This window comes from Ochlerotatus camptorhynchus, unplaced genomic scaffold (genome assembly GCF_037179485.1).
Source record: "Ochlerotatus camptorhynchus isolate MF236.1 unplaced genomic scaffold, CSIRO-AGI_Acam_v1.1 ptg000442l, whole genome shotgun sequence".
Classification (NCBI taxonomy): Eukaryota; Metazoa; Arthropoda; class Insecta; order Diptera; family Culicidae; genus Ochlerotatus; species Ochlerotatus camptorhynchus.
The window spans coordinates 291,674-313,419 of record NW_027040928.1 but is presented as its reverse complement, the minus strand read 5'-3'; the positions used below and the strand labels follow the sequence as shown (position 1 = coordinate 313,419).

General features: G+C 36.9%; 1 protein-coding gene and 1 non-coding gene across 3 annotated transcripts in view; one reads left to right on the top strand and one right to left on the bottom strand.

Moving 5' to 3' along the window:
* The window catches only part of LOC135711780 (neuronal acetylcholine receptor subunit alpha-7-like), a 321,984-nt gene that overhangs the window by 61,799 nt on the left and 238,439 nt on the right, over positions 1-21,746 (bottom strand). The window lies entirely within an intron of this gene.
* TRNAL-UAG (transfer RNA leucine (anticodon UAG)) lies at positions 11,283-11,362 on the top strand. The gene has a single exon. It is a non-coding gene; the product is annotated as a tRNA-Leu (tRNA).

The window sequence follows — 21,746 nt, the reverse complement described above, 5'->3', positions numbered from 1 at the left end:
ATGTTTATGTCATGACCCCAAAATATTTCTTATATCGCAGTTCCACATGCTTTCGAAAAAAAACCGTAGAACTCTAGGATCAGTTTCGAGGATTGACCATTTTTAAAGATGTTCTAGATCTTGCGAAGGACGGTCCCATGGCCTTCTGGGTACATGTTTATGTCACGACTGTAAATTAATTTATATATGACAGTTCCAAGTGTTTTCGAAAAAAAAAACCGTGCAGCTCTAGGATCAGTTCCATACATTGACCACTTTTTCGGATCTTCCGGAGGACGTTCCGATGGCTATCTGGGTCCCAAAATCATTCTAATATCGCAGTTCCTAACGTTTTCAAGAAAACCACGGAGTTCTAGGATCAGTTTCGTTAATTTTCCACTTTCACGAATGTTCCGGATCTTTCGGAGAACGGTCCCATACCCACCAAGAACCATGTTTATGTCACAAGCCTAAATTCTTTCTATCATCACAGTTCTTAATGTTTTCAAGAAAACCACGGAGCACTTTTACGGATGTTCCGGATCCTCCGCAGGACGGTCCTATGGATATCCAGGTTCATGTTTATGTCACAAGCCCAAATTCTTTCTATCATCACAGTTCCTAATGTTTATAAAAAAAACGCGGAGCTCTAGGATCAGGATCGTGGATTTACCACTTTCACGAACGTTCCGGATCTTCTGTTGGACGGTCCGATGGCCATCTGGGTCCATGACCCAAATTCATTCTTATATCACAAATCCTAATGTTAAAAAAACACGGATCTCTAGGATCAGTTTCATGGATTGTCCACTTTTACGGATGTTCCGGATCTTCCGAAGGACGGTCCCATGGCCATCCAGGTTCATGTTTATGTCACAAGCCCACATTCTTTCTATCATCACAGTTCCTAATGTTTATAAAAAAAAAACGCGGAGCTCTAGGATCAGGATCGTGGATTTACTACTTTTACGGATGTTCCTGATCTTCCGGAGGACGGTCCCATGGCCATCTGGGTCCATGACCCAAATTCATTCTTATATCACAAATCCTAATGTTAAAAAAACACGGATCTCTAGGATAAGTTTCATGGATTGTCCACTTTTACAGATGTTCCGTTGTCTCCAGGATCCATATATAGAAACCATGACTGTATTCTGGCTAATTGTGAACATTTGTGCCCATTAATCTCAATTACAGATCTTGCACCACTGGCAAAATCCTACAAACACACCTTTCAAAAAAACGTGTAACAACTCTTTTCGCTTTTTAAAAAAGTAGACGACTCTATTTTCAAGTTTTTTGCAATCAAAATCATCTTGCCGTTACACGTTTTTCGGAGGCATCGTATTCAGAGTGTTAAGTATGAGAAAAGTCCACCATTACATAGTATTAAAAAGCAATCTGTTGCATTACGTAACATTTTAATGGGCGATAGCGATAGCGATAGTTGATAGCGATAAATGATATGCTGGAATTAGTCTGATACATATTTGAATGTAGTCATATAACTTTTTTTTTAATGTATTTGACGTAGAATCCCGCACAACTTGGACCTGTCAGAGATTCAAAAAATTGCTCAAATATTATCGTGTTGTTAATAATAGTCACTTATTCACCTACCTATCCGAATGCTTCATTCCTATGTGCTAGATCGAGAAAGTGCGAACAAACGTCCAAAAACTAAATGACAATCACTGCACCACACACAAGTTCTAAGTTCACCGCGTTCAAGATGCATTTTACCGAAAAGATGCTACGGATTTTTTCATTTCACATAAATTTATTCGGCGACATGAAAGATTTTACTGCGGCGGCGCGCCCAATCGATGGGCACAATCTTAAACCCATGGCTAACATTAGAGCCATTTCTCCAATGTACAGTGCATCTCAAAATGGAGTGTACAGCTGTTCTTACATTTCAGAAAAACAACTGTACAAGCACAACTTCAAAAGATAGATTTCTAAATTTTAAGCTGCTGGCTCATCAACCATTTATTGGTTATTAGTATAGTATTGGGCTTATTTGGTGGAGTGTGTAAGAAGTTAGAGCTATTTTAGAAAAACTAGATTACCTAAGAAAAGCACATTTTCTTGAAATACAATGAGCCAAACATATTGAATTTTTTGCTAATCTGTAGTAATAATAAAGATCTTCAAATTGCCGCTAGTTTTACTAAAATCGGCCTACTATGAAAAAAGTTGAAAATCGACCGTTTTATTGGAATTACTAAAACTTCATACACACCCTGCAAATAAAGTCCAAAGCTATACTGATAAATCGACAAATAGTTAGTTGTTCAACCACTAGCCAAGATTTCAAAATTCTTTCTACTCACAGTTTTTCAAAAAATTGCCCAATGTTTATATACACTGTATATATCATTATTATCACAATTGCATGTTATACTCTTTTCCCAAAAAAATTGGAATTTTTTATACAACATATCAAAAATTGAATGATGTAGGGTTACGGTATGTAATGTGGGTCTAGTCCTTTCATTCGGCCTATCACGCAAATAAATAATTAATTAAGGAATATTACACAAAAAATAAGGAAAATATTGATCACTGATGGTTGATAAATGTGTACCACACACAAATCAATTTATATCACAACATTTCAATACATTTTCAGCTCTCGTAAGTAATAAAACTGGTTGAGAATATCACTCTGTTCGGAGTTTTTAGCCGCCATGACTTCTAAGGTTAAGATGGGAAGGTTGCACTGACGATCATCAAATGGCCTGATTATGGCATTTATTGAATGGAATTACCTGATAATACACACTAGACGTAAAACTCACAGTTACTGTTTGAATATTTTATGTTTATTTTAATTGTTTAACAACGTTTTCACAAGTAAATCATGGACCCAACTTTAGGGACACATTTCTTTTCTATGTTCCTAACTTTGGCCCATGAAATTCATTTGACAGCATATAGCAATAAGAGTAACGTCAACAATGTGGTTTGCATTTGGATGATAAGGAACGAACAGGAAGGGAGATTTTTTCTGCCAAATCTGTATAATGAACATCACAATGTTTTGATTTAGATATTCTGCGGTTGAAAGACGATAAGCGAAATTTTTAATTTTTAATTTTTAACTTGAGTGATTTAATGTAGTTTTCGTAAAATTTTCTCTAAGAAATGTTTTGAGGAATGAAGAGTATTAAGTTAACAGTGATAGTGATAAAAAAAAATACATAAGAAAACGTTACCAAGAGCGTTTTTTTTGAGAATCAAACAGGATAGGACGAAGTTGCATCCATAAATAGACCCAATTTGGGGACAATAGACCGATATTACATACATTTCCCTGGTGAGTTTTTGTCTTAAAAAAAGTAAGTTTTTCAACTTTTTGCGGTTCCTGATAGCAAACGACATGATAAGCATATCTAAGCATACCATTTAGCAGTAGAATATCGTTTGCAGGTAAATTAATTGATGAGTTATGATTAAAAACGTAATCTATGGCTGCATATTAGACCGAGGTTAGGGACGTATACCCTACAAACTTAATCTTTTGATAAATCGTAGCTCAGAATTCTAATGCTAGCAGCTGAAGGACTACCAAAAGACAGAAATCTCCTGCACGAAATTTTCCTGGACGTCCATGAAGAACTTGGAATTACTCGAAACGACGCCTTGGCAGACCTGCAATCCTACCGTACATTCCTGTCCAGTGAACGCACGCAACGGCTACAATCTACTAGGGAGGCCGCCCTCAAATTTTACAATCCTGTAAATTTTCAACGCCGCTGACGCACCTTGAGGAAGACTCATTATTTCTATATAACGATGCTCGGCATGAGACTGAGGTAACTAATAATAACAATGACCATACTTTATCAACCAACGTATTTCCAACCATTTCTTCACACAGACAGAATGCGACTGAAATTTTGATTTATTGTCAAAATTTCAATCGCATGAAAAGCCCAGCTAAAATTGAGGAAATTTATCAACATTTATTATGCTCATGCTTTTCGGTCATTCTGGCAACTGAAACAAGCTGAGACGAAAGCGTAAAAAGTGAAGAAATCTTTGGAAATGCCTTTAATGTATTCAGAGACGACAGAAATTTTCATGCAACACAGAAGAAGTCAGGTGGTGGAGTTCTTATAGCTCTTTCGGCCAATTTTAACTCAGAAATTATCTTTACACCAAAATTTACAGAATTTGAGCATATTTGGGTGAAATCACACATAGCCGGTGAAACGCACGTGTTCGCCTCAGTGTATTTTCCAGCAGACCATGCTCATAAAAGCACTTATGAAGCCTTCTTCCAAAGTGCTGAACAAATTCTATCTGACCTTCCTCCTGAGGTTAAAGTTCACATCTATGGAGACTTTAATCAACGCCATGCTGACTTCATTCTGGACTCTGAAAATGAATGTATCGTCGTTGGGGATAATGAAACATTGCAGTTCATTTTTGACAAAACTGCTAATTTAGGACTGAACCAAATTAACCACATCAAAAACCAACAAAATTGCTATTTGGACTTTTTACTAACGAATATTTATGAAGATTTCTGTGTGACCGAATCATTAAATCCACTGTGGAAAAATGAAGCGTTTCACACAGCAATCGAATATTCTTTATTTATGCATGAAAACCAAAGACCCAACGACTGTGAATACGAAGAAGTCTTTGAATACAAATTAGCAGACTACGAAAAAATAAGATTTAAATTAAACAGTGTCAATTGGCAATTAATTTTAAGGAATGTAGGAAATGTCGAAATTGGTATAGACGTGTTCTACAAAATTTTAACAGAAATAATTTTGGAAGAAATACCTTTGAAGAAAAAAAGACGTAACAGAAACACACAAAATCCAGTCTGGTTTAACAGACAAATAAAAAACTTGAAAAATCGGAAGCAAAAAGCACATAAAATTTATAAAAAACACAATAGTAGTAATAATTTATTAATTTATTTGGATCTATGCGATCAACTGAATTTTGCTATCAGTACTGCATTTGAAGAATATAATGCAAAAACTGAACGTGAAATAAAGTCCTGTCCGAAGAACTTCTTTAATTACGTAAAAACGAAATTAAAATCTGACAATTTTCCTTCAATAATGCATCTAGACGAAAATGTCGGTGATAGTTCGGATAAAAAAAAACTGTAATCTATTCGCAAAATTTTTTCAAGAAATTTATACGACATTTTCTGAAGAAGATCGTGACCGCGATTATTTTGCATTTTATCCAGAATTTTCAAGGGACATTGGCCTCAATCAACTTCAAGTGCAGGACATTTTGCAGGTTTTAAAAATTTAGATGCCTCAAAAGGTCCTGGACCTGACGGAATTCCTCCAGTATTTATTAAATGTCTAGCAATGGAACTCACTGCTCCATTGTTTTGGCTTTTTAATATGTCCCTGGAATCCGGAACCTTCCCTAAAATTTGGAAAAGCTCATTTCTAGTACCTATCTTTAAATCTGGTCGAAAATCTGACGTACGTAATTATCGTGGTATAGCCATTATCTCTTGCATTCCTAAGCTTTTCGAGTCAATTATCAGCGAAAAATTATTTCTCCAAATCAAAAATAGAATTACTGACATGCAACACGGCTTTTTCAAGGGTCGTTCGACCTCGACCAACTTACTTGAATTTATAGACTATTCATTGAATGCAATGGATAATGGAAACCACGTAGAAGCTCTCTATACAGACTTTAGCAAGGCATTTGACCGCATTGACATACCAATGTTACTCTTTAAACTGCAAAAAATTGGAATTAAGTCAGGGCTCCTGAAATGGCTTGAATCATATTTAACTAACCGCCAACAAATAATTAAATTCAACGGAAAGAAATCGAGCCCAATTCAAGTCACTTCAGGCGTCCCCCAAGGCTCTCATTTGGGACCTCTCCTTTTTATTCTATACGTAAACGACATATCTTACATTCTTAAAAAACTTAAATTGCTTATTTATGCCGACGACATGAAGCTCTTTTTGGAAATAAGAAATGAAGAAGACATCAATATATTCCGGAATGAAATACACATATTCTACATATGGTGCAAAAAAAGTCTACTAGAATTGAATGTAAAAAAATGTAACTTAATATCATTTAGTAGAAAAAGAACAACTTCAAACATTTCAATTGCATTAGGAAATCAAACTGTAGACAAATGTGAAAGAGCTAGGGATTTAGGAATTATCTTAGACTCTAAGCTAACTTTCATAGACCATTACAATAGAATTATTCACAGGGCAAATAACATGCTAGGCTTTATCAAGCGCTTTTGCTATAACTTTCAGGACCCTTACACAATTAAAACACTATAGATTGCCTATGTGAGGTCAATACTGGAATATTGCAGCATTGTATGGTCTCCATTTTCAATCACGCACGAAGAAAGATTAGAATCAGTACAAAAACAATTTCTATTATACGTTCTTCGTAAATTAGGTTGGACTTCATTTCCTCTTCCATCATATGAAGCACGCTGCATGCTTATAAACATACAAACATTAAAAGAGCGTCGTGAATATGCAATGGTTTCATTTGTAAATGATATCGTTTCGCAGCGAATTGACTCAACAGAACTTTTATCAATATTAAATTTCCATGCACCCACTCGGCAACTACGAAATCGAAATTTATTTGCCATAAAACATCATCGCACAAATTATGCAAAATATGGACCATTAAACCGCATGATGGCCTCTTACAATAAACACTGCGAAACCATTGACTTTACAATGTCTCGGCATAAACTAAAGCAATATTTTTATTCCATAAGAAATAACAACTCATAAAAGAAAAGACAAGAAAGCTGACACTACTGTTTTTATATAAATATATATTTAAGAAAACAAAACTGTATTAGTTGTACTAGTCTACGTTGGTTGACGAAATAAAAATAGAAACGAAAAAATGTACATCGCTAAATTTTGGATGTGTTGTGTAAAAAAGTTCAAATTCTAAAGAAAATATATAACACGCAATAGTGCTTTTGGTACCGAGACCATGAAAATCATGATAAAAGATTATAATGAATGTTTTTCAACGTAAAACCATGTTCTTATTTTTCCTAAAATCAAATTTAAATAATCTTTTATTTGACATTATGATTAAAAATTGGTCAAGCGGTTCAAAAGTTTTGATTAATAAAAAAACAAAAAAGATGCTGATTTTTCGGACCACTCTAATACGGAAAGCACTACCCTAAAGGCGAAATAATTTAAAATTGATGTAATAATTTTCAATAAGAAACAAAATTACTAATTGCTACGAAATTCCAATATCCACTCTAAATTTTTGTCTTCGAAACGCCAAGCTCATCCGTGCTGCAAGCCCGCTAATCTCATATACGCCTGTAATGCAATACTGCATCATAAGTGAATAGTTGTATCTTTAAAACGTGACGTGATAGGCAAGCATTTATTCTTGACATTGACTTATACCCTGGACAGACTATGGCTTAAATCATGTAATATAAGCTGTCTTGCAATAAGCACTCATACATCTAGTTTTCACTGGAAATCCTATGTATGAGTGCTCATTGCAAGACAGCCTATAGGGTAACCAACTTGAATTGGACCCCTACATATTTTGGACCCTTTTCATATATTTTCCTCGCTTACTGTCTAGTTTCTTCAAATTCATCTGGGTTTATGTTGTAATTACATTCTTTCAATTACTTGCTATGTCTCAAGATCATTAGTTCACCTCAAATTGCTTACAATTGCTCAATTTATGCAGTTTTAGAAAATGTTATCGAAAAAGTTTCATGTTTCGACGTTTGTCAAGAGGAATCGGCGTTAGTGTACTTGTTTTAAATTTGGTCTAAAATATACAATTCAATGATTTTTTTTTATCAAATCAGCTTATCTGACTTTGGAAGATGTATTTCACGTGTTTATAAAGATTTCACCTTAAGATTTTACTTAAAAAGTATTAAATAAAAAGTGTCCAAAAAAGATCGTAAAAAAATGTTACCAACTTATTTTGGACACTTATCAAATGAGAATCATCAAAAGAGCGACAAAAAAATTCCTGTTGGTCGATCGTGCTATTATCTCAGATTTCTGATTAAATTGGTAAGTAAATCAATCAAAATTATATGAATTCATTGTTTTTAAATATATTTCTTGTTTATCAGGCGATTCAAAATGGGAAAAACGGCAAAACACGTAAAGTGGTCCACTCTGAGTTTTCCTAGTTTTTCTAGTTCCTAGTTTTCCACAAAAGTTTTCCTATCTCCCAAACGCATTTAACTAAGGGGCTGTTCATAAACTACATAGACGCTTTAGGGGGGTGGGAGCGCTTGGCAGATGTCTACGGTCCATACAATTTTTTAAATTTTGTGTTTGAGACTGTCTTCTACGGATCCTAAAAAAACTTGCTTTTAACTAAACAAGCTAAATATTTATTACAGTTAACCCCCAAAATATGCGGATAATAGAGAAAATGTAAATGGAAACCGCGTAAATGGTGTGAAATGTGTAAATGTGAGAAAATTCTGAACTATTCTACACCAAGCAATAGACTTTGACCTCCTGAACAACTTTTTCAAAGACAGTAACTTTCTATTTGGTCAGGTGGTGAGAAAATTCTGAACTACTGTCTACCAGTCGAAAAGTCTTGACCCCCTGAACAAGTTTGCCCAATACAGTAACTTTCTAGCTGGTCAATAACTCGAGCTATTGTATATGCGAGAATTACACGTATATACTAGCGCCTCGTAGTGTGAAATTTCTGAACTACTCCACCAACGAAAAGAGCTTGACTTCCTGAACAACTTTGCTGAAGGCATTTACTTTCTATCTGGTCAGGATCTAGAGATATTTTATACACGAGAATTTCACATGTATACTAGCACCACGAAGTGAGATAATTCTAAACTATTGTACACTAAGAAATAGGCTTTGACCTCCTGAACAACTTTGCCCAAGACAGTAACTTTCTATCTGGTCAGGATCTCGAGATATTCCATGTTGTAACCAATTAAGTCAATCCCACGTAGTATGGACACCGTTTACGCGGTTTCCATTTACATTTTCTCTATTATCCGCATTTTGGGGGTTAATTGTAATCAAAGTTTAGCTTCTTTAGTTCAAAACAAGTTTTTTGAGGAATACAAGTTGGTTTCAGATCGATTGGCAGCAACAAAATGGCAATGGAAAACTCATATGTGTTGCACAAAGTACAACAACGCGAGTAACGGGGGGTTAACTTTTATGCATACCGTAAAACGGGGTGTAATTGATCAGCGGGGCAAAATTGATCGCTGAAATTTCTCGTGATATTTTTTCATGTGTAACATGTTTTTCGTTACTAAGCGTACGAATGTATCTTTGTATACATTGTAAAAATATTATGCATAAGTACAATATTGGGTATACTCAGCGATCAAATTCACCCCGCTGATCAATTTCACCCCGTTTTACGGCACCTTCTTTGAAAATTTTCCCACCTAGACGGACCTAACAAATGCGAGATAGGAAGAAGTGACCGTCGTAATTAATTTTAGGCTCATAGGTTGAAAGAACTTCAGCATGTCCAAAATATATTCGTTCCCATTCAGTGTGTCCAAAATATATTATGGACACTGTCCAAAATCAAGTGGAAGGGTCCAAAATATGTGAATATCATGATGTGAAAAGAATTATTTTTCGAGTATATATCAATAAATAAAACATCTAGTGACGTTTTACATCCAAGATGAGTAGCTTTCGAACACAACCGCATGTAAATTGCATAATAATAATAAACAAATAATATTATTTTGACTTAAACGTGATCTCACTTCCTCTAGGGGTCCAAAATCAGTTGGTTACCCTATTACATGATATAAGCCATAGTCTGTCCAGGGTATTAGAGACCATAGCAAAGACAAATATGGCTAAACTTCTCTGTTCTGAAAAGTCATGTCATTGCTGTTAGTAGTGCAAGATCTTGCAAAATAACCCTTTTATGAATGTGCACCGATAGAAAATCGATATTCAAAAACTACACGAAAATGTTGTCGGTGGAATTTTCACCAAAAGAAAATATAAGAATAATCATTTTCTTGTTCGCTCTGCGAGCTCTTATTCGCTTTCAAAGCAAGCAAGAACAAGATCATTTAAGTATTTTGTTTTCGAACGCCAAGGAATACTTTTGAAATCAGTCAACTGATTCTGGAGACATGGCTTCCGATCAAGGCGGGCTGCTTTCCAAGATTAATTGCTTCGGTTTTTTGATCTTGACCTTATTTTTCACTCTAATTTGTTATTTTTAATCGTGATGCCTCACTTTCCCCTTTTTACAATTCTTGATTATCCCCTTTCAATAAACTTTCCGGCTCGTTAATTCTCTTACAGCCACATTAAACTAATGTGCATTGCCAACCCAAATTAGGATGGTTTTATAACGTCCTAAAGTACCATCACCTGTGAACCAATAACCAAATCCGTAGCTACCTTTAGTGTATGTGGATGAAAGCGTAAAATATCGTCAGTATAACCTCGTTTCAGTGAGATTCTAATAGTCGTTGTAAATAATTTCAACTAGCACAGCAACAGCAGCATCAAAAACCATCTCGCCCGGCCGGGTTAGGAGAAGACACTCCCTCTGGGGTGCTGTGTAGAAAGGCTGTTTGGTTGGAAAATTCAAACAACAACAACAACAACATCAACAAAAAAGGCATTAGTCCGCCTCCTTCCGTGTGCTTTACCTCTACCGATTATGTTTATCTTCTTAATGTGCTTCGTCTACTCAGCTGAGCGGGTGAGTAAGTGGGGGAGTGGGCAGCAGCGGTAGTAGAGATAAAGGTGCTCGTGTGTTAGCGCTCACGCCACTGAGATATAGAGAAACCTTAACAGGAAGAAGTGATTAAAGTGATAATAATAAAATGATTTTAAATCGGTCTCCATCTATCCCATGACCGGTTGAGATCTTGGGACCAGTACCTGCCGGCAAAGCCGGAGTGACCGGGATTTAGAATGGTTATCTCCGGTCGGATGAATTTTACATGTGAATCCATTTGCTAAAATCGCTGTCGTGGTAATTGAGAGAGCTAGCTCTAGATTGGCTGGGACTTTAATTGGGAGAGCACAGCTGGGAAGTGGGAAGCCATTCGCTCTATTCTTACTTGAAAACAGCCCCGGGAATAGCGTCGTTCGGAACGGTGAAAGAAGAATGGTAATGGGTTTGTGGCCGATTTTACTTGCGCGGTACTTGAGTACTAATGAACTGCTGAAATAATTAGCTGATTGAGGTGAAGTGAGTGGGGGAGTATAAAGTGATAAGTGGGTAGCGAGTGCGAATGTGATGAAATTGAGTTCATTAATGTAGGCAGCGTGGCCGAGCGGTCTAAGGCGCTGGTTTTAGGCACCAGTCAGAAATGGCGTGGGTTCGAATCCCACCGCTGTCAAGTTTTTTTTTATCATCGTTAGCACGAGTGCCACCCCACCACAAGATGTTATAATATCAATTATTCACAACCACGTCTGTTCTTTCGGAAATTTCACCAAGAGCGTATCACTTTTCATTTTTTCCATACAAGAGTTACCCCCTTTGAGTAGCCGAGAAGCATGTTTGCCTTTTTACAACTATTCAACATTTTTAATGACTCCGTGCGGGCTGCATCTCAAGATCACGTCACTCCAGAGCCCAGGGCTTAATGTGATGTGCGAAGCCGGTCGGTTGGGCGGGGCTCCATTTTCCAAGCCATAAAATATTCACCATCAAACCCCGGGGAAGACGGGAGCCATTTTTAATTGAATTAATTTCAATGAAGAGACCATCCATGCCGGTTGCTTTCCGCTCGTAACTCGTTATACTCCACCGACACACACACACACACACAAAAAGTGGTCAGGGAAGAGGGCTTTAAGAAAGTATGAGTCAACCCTGACAAGGCAGTTACCTTCGTCAGTGCCAGATATTTTGCCAATTCGGGGTCATTTCCGCTTCAAGATGTTTGAAGAAAAAAGGAGGATCGAAAAGGATGCTCTTTTTTTTTTGGTGCTTTAAGGAGCTATTGAGAATCAGCTACAAAAAAGGCAGAGTCATGATTGTATAACTTTAATCATTGTTTAATTGATTGCGCTTTCAGTTTAAAGTTATGGGTGTTTGTTTAAGAGTGGATCACTCATTCCAATTTCTAGCATCTTGTTCATTTTTGTGTGGATGGAATGTTTATGGTATTGCATTATTTGAATTATTTGCCCTACAAAGTGTAAGTCTTATCTTCTACGATTATGGTATATCAGACGTCTGCTACGATATTTTTCGGTAATCATTACGTCAGCATTTAGGGAAGGATAATCTTTTTTTTTTGGACGGCGTTATGCATCAACTATGACGAACCGGATGCGGCTGGTAATGAATCCATAGTTTTAAATAATATTGTCGAATCTGATGATATACCAAAAATTTCCTCTGAAACACATTCTACTGAATTTATTGTTTATTGTCAGAATGTCAATCGCATGAAGAGCGCATCAAAAATGAATGAATTGTATAAGAATATATTTAGCTCTTCTTTTTCGATTATAATGGGAACTGAAATAAGTGGGAATCATTCCATTAAAAGTGAGGAAATTTTTGGCAGTGTTTACAAAGTTTTCAGAGATGACCGCGATTTAGTTTTAACTCAACGAATGTTAGGTGGTGGAGTTCTTATCGCAATCTCATCAAAATTTAATTAGGAAGTAATTGTGTCATCGAAATCTAAAGAATTGGTGAAAATAAATATAACTGGTGAAACTCATATCTTTGCCACAGTGTACTTGGCACCAGGTTATGCTTGTAAGACTTCATATGAAATAATTTCCTCCTGAATTTAAAACTCATATCTACACACCTAATCTAGTTCGGTAAAATCTTCAACAGCCGTTTACCTCGGCATTTACTTTTGCTGATATCTCTGCAAAATATCTGTTTTTTAGCTGATATTTCATCAAATATTTGTTAGCTGAGTATCGGCAATTGTTTTACTGAATCTCAGCAAAATAAATTGTAAAACTACTCAGCTGTTGGAATCTCGGCGATAAAATTTAAGCGTGTATGGCGATTTCAATCAACGGAATGCTGTTGTTGTTGTTGTTGTTGTTGTTGTTGTTGTTGTTGTTGTTGTTGTTGTTGTTGTTGTTTATTACCGACACTTTATATCTGCTGATGCATTCGTGTCTTTAAAAAATGTTAGTGTACAGTGTGTTTTGTGTGGTGTTAGTGTTAGTTGTTAAGTTCACACTTAGCTTCTTTACTGCTCCGGTCCAGATTTCATCGTTTCTGCTACTGCTGTATCTTCTTTTCCTTGCTTCGTTCCACTACATATTCATCACTTCAGATACAATTCTTTGTACTTCTTGTTTTCTTCCCTATTTCATTAATTTCTTCACCATCATATTATATACAATTTTCTTCCTCTCCGTCTGCTGCTAATTCCCTTCGTCATCTCATATTTCTTACTTCTTGTATTCCTATCCGCTACCATATTCTTTTCCTCTCCGAAAGCTTCTGCTTCTCCTCCATCATCGTTTCATTTCCTGCCTCTTGGATTTCCATCCGCTTCAATCTTCTTTTGATACCCGGTTTCACCTTCTTTATCGCCATCTTCTTCATCCGTGTTTGTGCCTGTATTCACCTTTCTGTCTTCTTTCACCCCTTTTCGTTTTGCTTTGCGCTCTACTTCTGCTCCCACTTTGTATGTTTCTTCTCCATCATCCTCTATTTTCTTCTGTTGTCCTTAACGTTCTCTGAATCCGCTTATCTCTTTTCCTTGTTTTCACAATGTTTGATAGATATTAGCATCATGCATGCAAGAACTTCAGTAACCGCTTTTCACTGTCATCATCGTTGCATAGTGCCGTATAAAGACGATCCAACTAGTCTTTATACGGCACTATGCAACAATGATGACAGTGAAAAGCGGTTACTGAAGTTCCTGCATGATCTCATGTTTCGTCCTAACTGCTTCAAATTTCCTGAAGTGTAGAATTACGTACCGGACATCCATAACCATTCCACAGCATTCGCATGTCGGTGGCGATGATTTCTTTAACAGAAATTCGTGTGCCTGGTATGGCCGATGCGCAAACGAGTGAGTACTCGCTGGTCGGCAGTACTTTTCTGATCAATCCACTTTTTCGTGTTACGTTTTACCTCCTTGAGCTTGACTTCTGTAAGTTGCGCTCATCGTGCCTCCCACTGTTCACTGACGGCTTGATTCATTGCCTTAATGGCATCTTTTCTTGGAATACCGATATTAATTGGCGGATTATTTCGTGCTTCTCTGGCGAGTCAGTCCACTTCACATAGATGCCGGCGTGGCCGGGAACCCAAAACAAGTGAATCGGACGGTTTCGAAGCAGACATTCAATTTCTAGAATCCAGGGATGCTGCGATTTGCCACTCTCTATTGCTGAAAGACAGCTAGTCGAATCGGACAGAATGATTACGTAAATTATTGTGCTCGCCTCGTTAACACCCGATTTGATCGCATACCCAAGTAACACTTGCAACATCTTGCATGAAAAATTTAAAAAAAAAATCCAGTTGTCAATAAGTTATATATCAATTGCTTTTAAAACATTCTGTTTTAGACGCGTTGTATTGTTGTTTGTGAAGTATTCTATCTTTCTGACAAGCACTTGTTATCTTGAAGTTATAATTCGATATTGTATGTCTCAATTAACAGTTTATAACACATATATAACTGATTGTATTTGGTGAAAACTGGCTAGCCTTATGTACAACATGTTTTCATATGTCATTAAATATTAGAAACATGAATACATCTGAGATATAACTTATTGATGACATGTTATTAATAAGTTATTTTTAAGTTGTACTCATGTTTCCCAAAATGACAAATGAAAACATGTTGTATATAAGGCTAGCAGGTTTTTATCAAAAACAATCAGTTATAAGTGTTATAAATAGGCAATTGATAGTTGCCATACCTAATTATAACTTCAATATACGATACAAGTAATATTCTTGTTTTTCGTGTTATAAACATGTTTTTATAACAATAATAAAATTTCTCAATTCATTCTACAAGCTGCACTACAATATGGCTGACCAATGAAGCAATGTATAGAATGAAAAACATTTAATATGTGCTTTCAACATCACATGTAAGATAATTAAAAAAGAAAGTTGGTATTGTATTTGTTTTTTTTTTTTGCAATGTTGGGGAATTTTATCCAGGTTTTTTATGCAAATCAACTTATTACACACTGGAACCTCCATTTACGAACCAAAACGGGGGTTCGTAAATCGAATTAGTGCGTAAAAAAAACCTCGTTATTTGGGATTTACTTCGTAAAAAGAAAACTCGTTATTTGGGATTTACTTCATAAAAAGAGGTTTTTGAAAATATTGTTAAATACCCCACAATATGGGTATTTTTGGAATCAGGGTGACGTGTATGGACCGGAAATCGATGTCTGACGCCATTTTGAAATCCAAGATGGCGGCTTCCGGTTACAGAAAAACTTCAAAATTCTGTCATATACCACACAATATGGGTATTTTTGGAATCGGAGTGACGTGTAGGGACCGTAAATCGATGTCTGACGCCATTTTAAAATCCAAGATGGCGGCTTCCGGTTACAGGAAAACATGTAAATTCTGTCAAATACCCCACAATATGGATATTTTCGGAATCGGAGTGACGTGTAGGGACCGGAAATCAATGTCTGACACCATTTTTATATCCAAGATGGCGGCTTCCGGAAACAGAAAAAATTGGAAATTCTGTCAAATACCCCTCAATATGCGTATTTTTGGAATCAGAGTGACGTGGAAGGACCGGAAATCGATGTGTGGCCCCATTTTTATATCCAAGATGGTGGCTTCCGGTAACAGAAAAACTTCAAAATTCTGTCAAATACCCCACAATATGGGTATTTTTGGAATCGGGGTGACGTGTAGGGACCATAAATCGATGTCTGACGCCATTTTGAAACCGGATACAGGAAAACAGAAAAATACCGTAAAATACACAACAATATGGATATATTTGGAATCGGGGTGAACTGTGAGAACCGAGAATCCATGTCTGACGCCATTTCGAAATCCAAGATGGTGACATCCGGTTACATAAACACTGGGAAATACTGTCAAATACTCAACAATATGGGTTGTTTGGAATCGGGGTGACCTATTAGGACTGAAAACCCATGTCTGACGCCATTTTGAAATTCAATATCGCAACTTCCGGTTACATAAAAACATAAAAGTAAAATTACATAACCTACAATATGGGTATCTTAAGAATCGGGGTGACGTGGTGGTATTTGCCAATTTTTCTGTAACCGGAAGCCGCCATCTTGGATTTAGAAATGACTTCACACATCGATTTCCGGTTCTTAGACGTCACTCCATTTCCAAAAATACCCATATTGTGGGGTGTATGACAGAATTTCCAAACTTTTCTGTTACCGGAAGCCGCCATATTGGATTTCAAAATGGCATCAGACATCGATTTTCGGTCCCTAAACGTCACTCCGATTTCAAAAATTCTCATATTGTGGGGTATTTGGCAGAATTTCCATGTTTTTATGTAACCGGAAGTTGCATCTAGGATTTCAAAATGGTGTCAGACATTGATTTCCGGTCCCTACACATCACTCCGATTCCAAAAATACCCATATTGTGGGGGTATTTGGCAGAATTTACAAGTTTTTCTGTAACCGGAAGTCGCCATCTTGGATTTCAAAATGGCGTGAGACATTGATTTCCGGTCACTACACGTCACTCCGATTCCAACAATACCCATATTGTGAGGTATTTCACAGTATATCCCAGTTTCCCAAAATCACAAAAAAAACTCGTTATTTGGAATTTACTTCGTAAAAAAAACCTCGTTATTTGGGATTTACTTCGTAAAAAGAGGGACGTTAATTGAATACTGTGTAAAAAAAGACTTCGTAAACGGAGGTTTCAGTGTATTATATTAAATTTTTCTAAGAGCCAATGAGTTTTTCAGAAGTAGAATGTATAGATTTACCATAAATTTGCAACCGCATAAATGTTTGCACTACGGAATTTCAGTTTAGGCACTTTATTTGCACGATAAAATTCCTCAGAAGAATAAGTTGTGAAAATTAATGATAAACAAATTCCATTCGTAGGAAGGATGAAATTAATTTACAACATGTCCAATAGAGTAGGTTGCGTTATAGTCATAAATAAGTTTTGCAAGTCAAGCATATGTTATATATAGATCCCACCTCTTGCGCTTTTTTCGGTATAAATAAGTTGTATATAAGTGAATAGACGTAAATGTTTACCGCTGATATTGTCATAAATAAGTTATGTAAAACCGTTAATGACAAATTGTATTGCTTGGGTAGGCCTCCGCCGAAAAAACGCTACATTGTGACGGAAGGCCTATTTCTCTCTGCACGCTGCTGCTGATTTCATTCCTGATTCAGAAAATGAGAGTATTCTCTGTTGGTGAAAATGAGACATTGCAGTTAATTTATTACTAACAAATACGCATGAAGATTTCTGTGTAAATGAATCTGTTTCTCCGTTATGGAAAAATTGAAGTGTTTCACACAGCAATCGAGTATTCTATATTTGTGTATGAAAACCAACCCAACGACTGTGACTACGAAGATGTTTTTGATTACAACAATGCTATTTATGACAATATTAAGTTTAAATTGAGTAGAATTAATTGGAAATCAGTCAATGTCAAAAGAATGTCGATGGAAATCAAAAGAATGTCGATTATGTAGTAGAAAAAAATATTGGAAATTAAACAAGAGGAAATTCCTTTTAGAAGACGACCACGTAGTTATCGCTCCAAAAATCCGGTTTGGTTCAATAAGCAAATCATTAATTTGAAGAATCGGAAACAAAAGGCTCACAAAATATTTAAAAAATCAAGGTAATTTGTAAAAGTATTTGAATATTTGTGATCAGCTTAATTTTGCGGTTTCTTCTGTACTTAATGAGTACAACATAAAAACTGAAAATGAAATTAAATCGTGGCCAATAAACTTCTTCAATTACGTTAAAACTAAAATAAATTCATGCAAAATGAATAATGACTTTAGACGAAAAAGTAGGAAATAATTCAGAAGATATATGTAATCTTTTTGTAACATTTTTTTTTTCAAGAGACGTACTTCAATTTCTGGGATAATGTTCGTGATTATGAATATTTTTCATGCTTACCTGACTTTTCTAGTAATGTTGGTGTTACAAATATTTATGTTCAAGATATTTTGACAGCTTTTGCTAGTAAAAATCAAAGATATTTTGACAAGTGTAAAAGATTTGGAAACCACTAAAGGCTCAGGACCAGATGAAATCCCACCAGCCTCTATGAAAAATTTAGCAATTGAGCTCACAACCCCTTTATACTGGCTGATTAATGTGTCACTTGACTCTGGTGCATTCCCGCAGGAATGGAAAAAAAAATCGTTTTTAATACCCATTTACCCAGACAACTAGAATGTACGTATAATCATAGTTGTTTCTGTGATATACATACATATATACAAACAAACGATTCGTATAGAATGCAAAGAAATTACTTATACGTACAAAAGTTGAGGCCATATACGTGCATATTTTAATTTAATTTTAAACGATTTGATTTAACATTATATTCGATTTAATCTGTAATAAAAAATTCATTTTGAAAAGTCTTACGATGTCATCCGATTTAATTTTTTATACAGTACGATGGAAAAATGATTCACCGCATATAAGTAGGAAATTTGCCTTCTATACGATTTAACTTACACATAATGCGATGTATGTCATAATTACATGCGATGTTGACTTATCTGTTGTTATTTACGATATTATATGTACATTGTTGTACGACTTCTGGTTGTCTGGGTATAAATCTCGTAAAAAATCTGATATCCGAAATCATCGTGGGTTTGCCATCATCTCGTGCATTCCTAAACTATTCGAATCAATCATAAGCAAAAATATTTCCAGCCAAATGAAACATAGAGTAACGAAGTTTTTAATGGTCGTTCTACCACAACAAACCTCCTGCAATTTGTTGATTACTCATTAGCTGCAATGGACAAGGGAAACCAAATAGAAGCTCATAACATTGACTTCAGTAACGCGTTCGATAGACTTGACATTCCAATGTTGATTTTTAAATTAGAAAAAAAAATGGAAATTGACATGAAACTCCTCTCCAGGATTAAGTCATATTTAACGAACCGTCACCAAATTGTAAGATTCAGCGAGAAAAAAAAACTAACCCAATTCAAGTCACGTCAGGAGTTCTACAGAGCTTGCTCTTGGGACCTTCTCTTTGCATTTTGTACGTTAACGATATGTTTTTTTATTTTAAAAAATCTCAGAGTGCTTATTTATGCTGATGACATGAAACTGTTTTTAGAGATAAGATTTTTTTTATATAATCCATTTTTTTGTCAAGGCTCAAATGCGGTAGCTTCGCGGAGCCAAATTACTTTACATGTAATTTTAGATAATAATTTCTTACAACTAAAGTTAGTAGAATGGGGGCCGAATTCTCGCGGTTTACTCGAGGTTAATAATTACATTTATTTAAATAATTGTAAGGGGACATAGGTACAGGGATATTGGTTTATATTATTTTTTCTGCTTCGACGGATGATTGTGCATGAAGCACTGAATTGGCGAGAATGTGCTGTGGATCTCGAAGCATTAAAAGCACAGCTATAATGATACAAAAATCAGTACTTTTAAAAAAATCGTAAATAAACCTCATAAAATCGAGATCACGGCAAGCCAGAACGCCTCTAATTGGTGCATTAGGTTGTTTTCCTCGGGCCCTGAGGGATTCAAGTAGTTCGGATCTCGCTACATGATGTGAGGTGCAGGACCAGAAAACATGCTCGATGTCGTGATAGCCGTTTCCACAGGCACACACACTGCTGTCTACAAGCTCTAGACGGTAGAGCTGTGCGTTCAACGAGTAGTGATTGGACATGAGCATGGGTTTGATCGACACCTGTAGGAGGATCGAATGTAACCATCTTCCCAGATCACCAGCATGCCACTTTTGTTGCCAGTTGAAAAGGACTTGCTGACGAGCAATTGTGAAAAAATCATTGTAGGCGATTTGTCGCTCGTAAATTTCGCCTTCCATAGCGCCCACCTTAGCCAGCGAGTCGACTTTCTCATTGCCCGTGATAGAGCAAGGAGAAGGGACTCATGCTAAGGTGATGATATATGACCTGTTTGATAAAGCACCCAGTGACGATCGTATTTCGTTCAGGAAATACGTCGAGTGCTGCATCGGCCTCATTGATCCCATAGTCTCCAGAGAACTTACACTATCCGAAAAAATGAAATAGTGATCAGGGGGAAATGAGGAAATCTGCTCTTACACCTACAATCCAGAACGTATACTATTTGAAGCTAATATGAGGCGCTCTAAAGATCATTGAATACACAAAAACCAGTAGTGGACGCATTTATTGTGAACCCATCAGTGAAAAATCTCTTCTCGGCAATGATGTGGCAGTATTTGTGCGCGAAGATAGATGGTACAATCAGGGGTCGATGGGGCTCTGGTTTTCCTTGAATTTCCTCCCTCATTGTGAGATCGAATCTTACGAAAGAACAACTTAACTCGAGGGATACTTCATTGGTATTGAACAAAGAGGGGCTGATTTCCAGAGTCATGTACTCGTAGTACAAGCTCATGAATCGTGTTTGCGGATTTTGCTCAAGCAGCTTCTCAAAATTCTCGATCACCAACGGGTTCATGACTTCACAGTGGATAAGGAACCGAAACGACAATTTCGCGAATCGATCTGGTAATGGAAGTACGGCCGCAAGTACTTCCAGGCTCATTGTATGCGTCGATTACATACAACCTAGTGCGATTCGAACACAACGACATTGAATCCGTTGCAGCTACAATATGTGCATGTTCACCGCCAACTGGAAACAAAAGCTACCATACTCTAAAACCGAAAAAAAATGGTGGGTTTGTAAAGCCTTGTCAGATCTTCCGAATGGGCTCCCCACGAAGTGGCGGTGATACAACGAAGAAAATTGATTCTTTGTTGGCACCTCTGACAGATATGCAACGAGTATTTGAACCTCCATCATCAGATGATGACGGTGTGCCCTGCCGAGAGAATCGAAGAACAGGATCAAGGATACATGAACTTTGAAGTCCACTACAACGAGACGTGTGTGTTAGTCGAACGAGCGATCCAAGCAAGGTGTAATGTTCCCGTGATACAACCTGTTGAAAGCCCACGTATTATCGTCCAGCAGCAGCCACTGAAGGCCCCCATCCCGACCTTCAATGGTAAACCTGAAAACTGGCCTCGCTTCAAGGCCATGTTTTGTGATGTGATGCGGTTATCCACCGATTCGGATTGCATCAAGCTCTACTACCTCGAGCGATCCCTAGTAGGAGGAGCTGCTGGCATTGTCGACGCCCGCACTCTCAATGACAACAACTATGCCCACGCATGGGAAATACTCAAGGATAGATTTGAAAATAAACGTGTTGTCGTGGATACCCACATTAAAGGATTGCTGAATCTCCGGCGGCTGAGCCGGGAAAACCCCAAGGAGCTGCGAGAACTAATCGATGACGTGACTCGACACGTCGATGGGTTGGCTCTGATTGAGGACGAGTTGGATGGAGTCTCCGAAAGATTTGTGGTTAACCTGGTTGCTGGAGCCTTGGACAAGGATACCCGGAAGGAGTGGGAATCATCCATCCCACACAAGGCGATATCTACCTACGATGATACTATCGAATTTTTGAAGAAGCGTTGTGGCATCCTGGAACGCTGCGAAGGGTCAGCAAA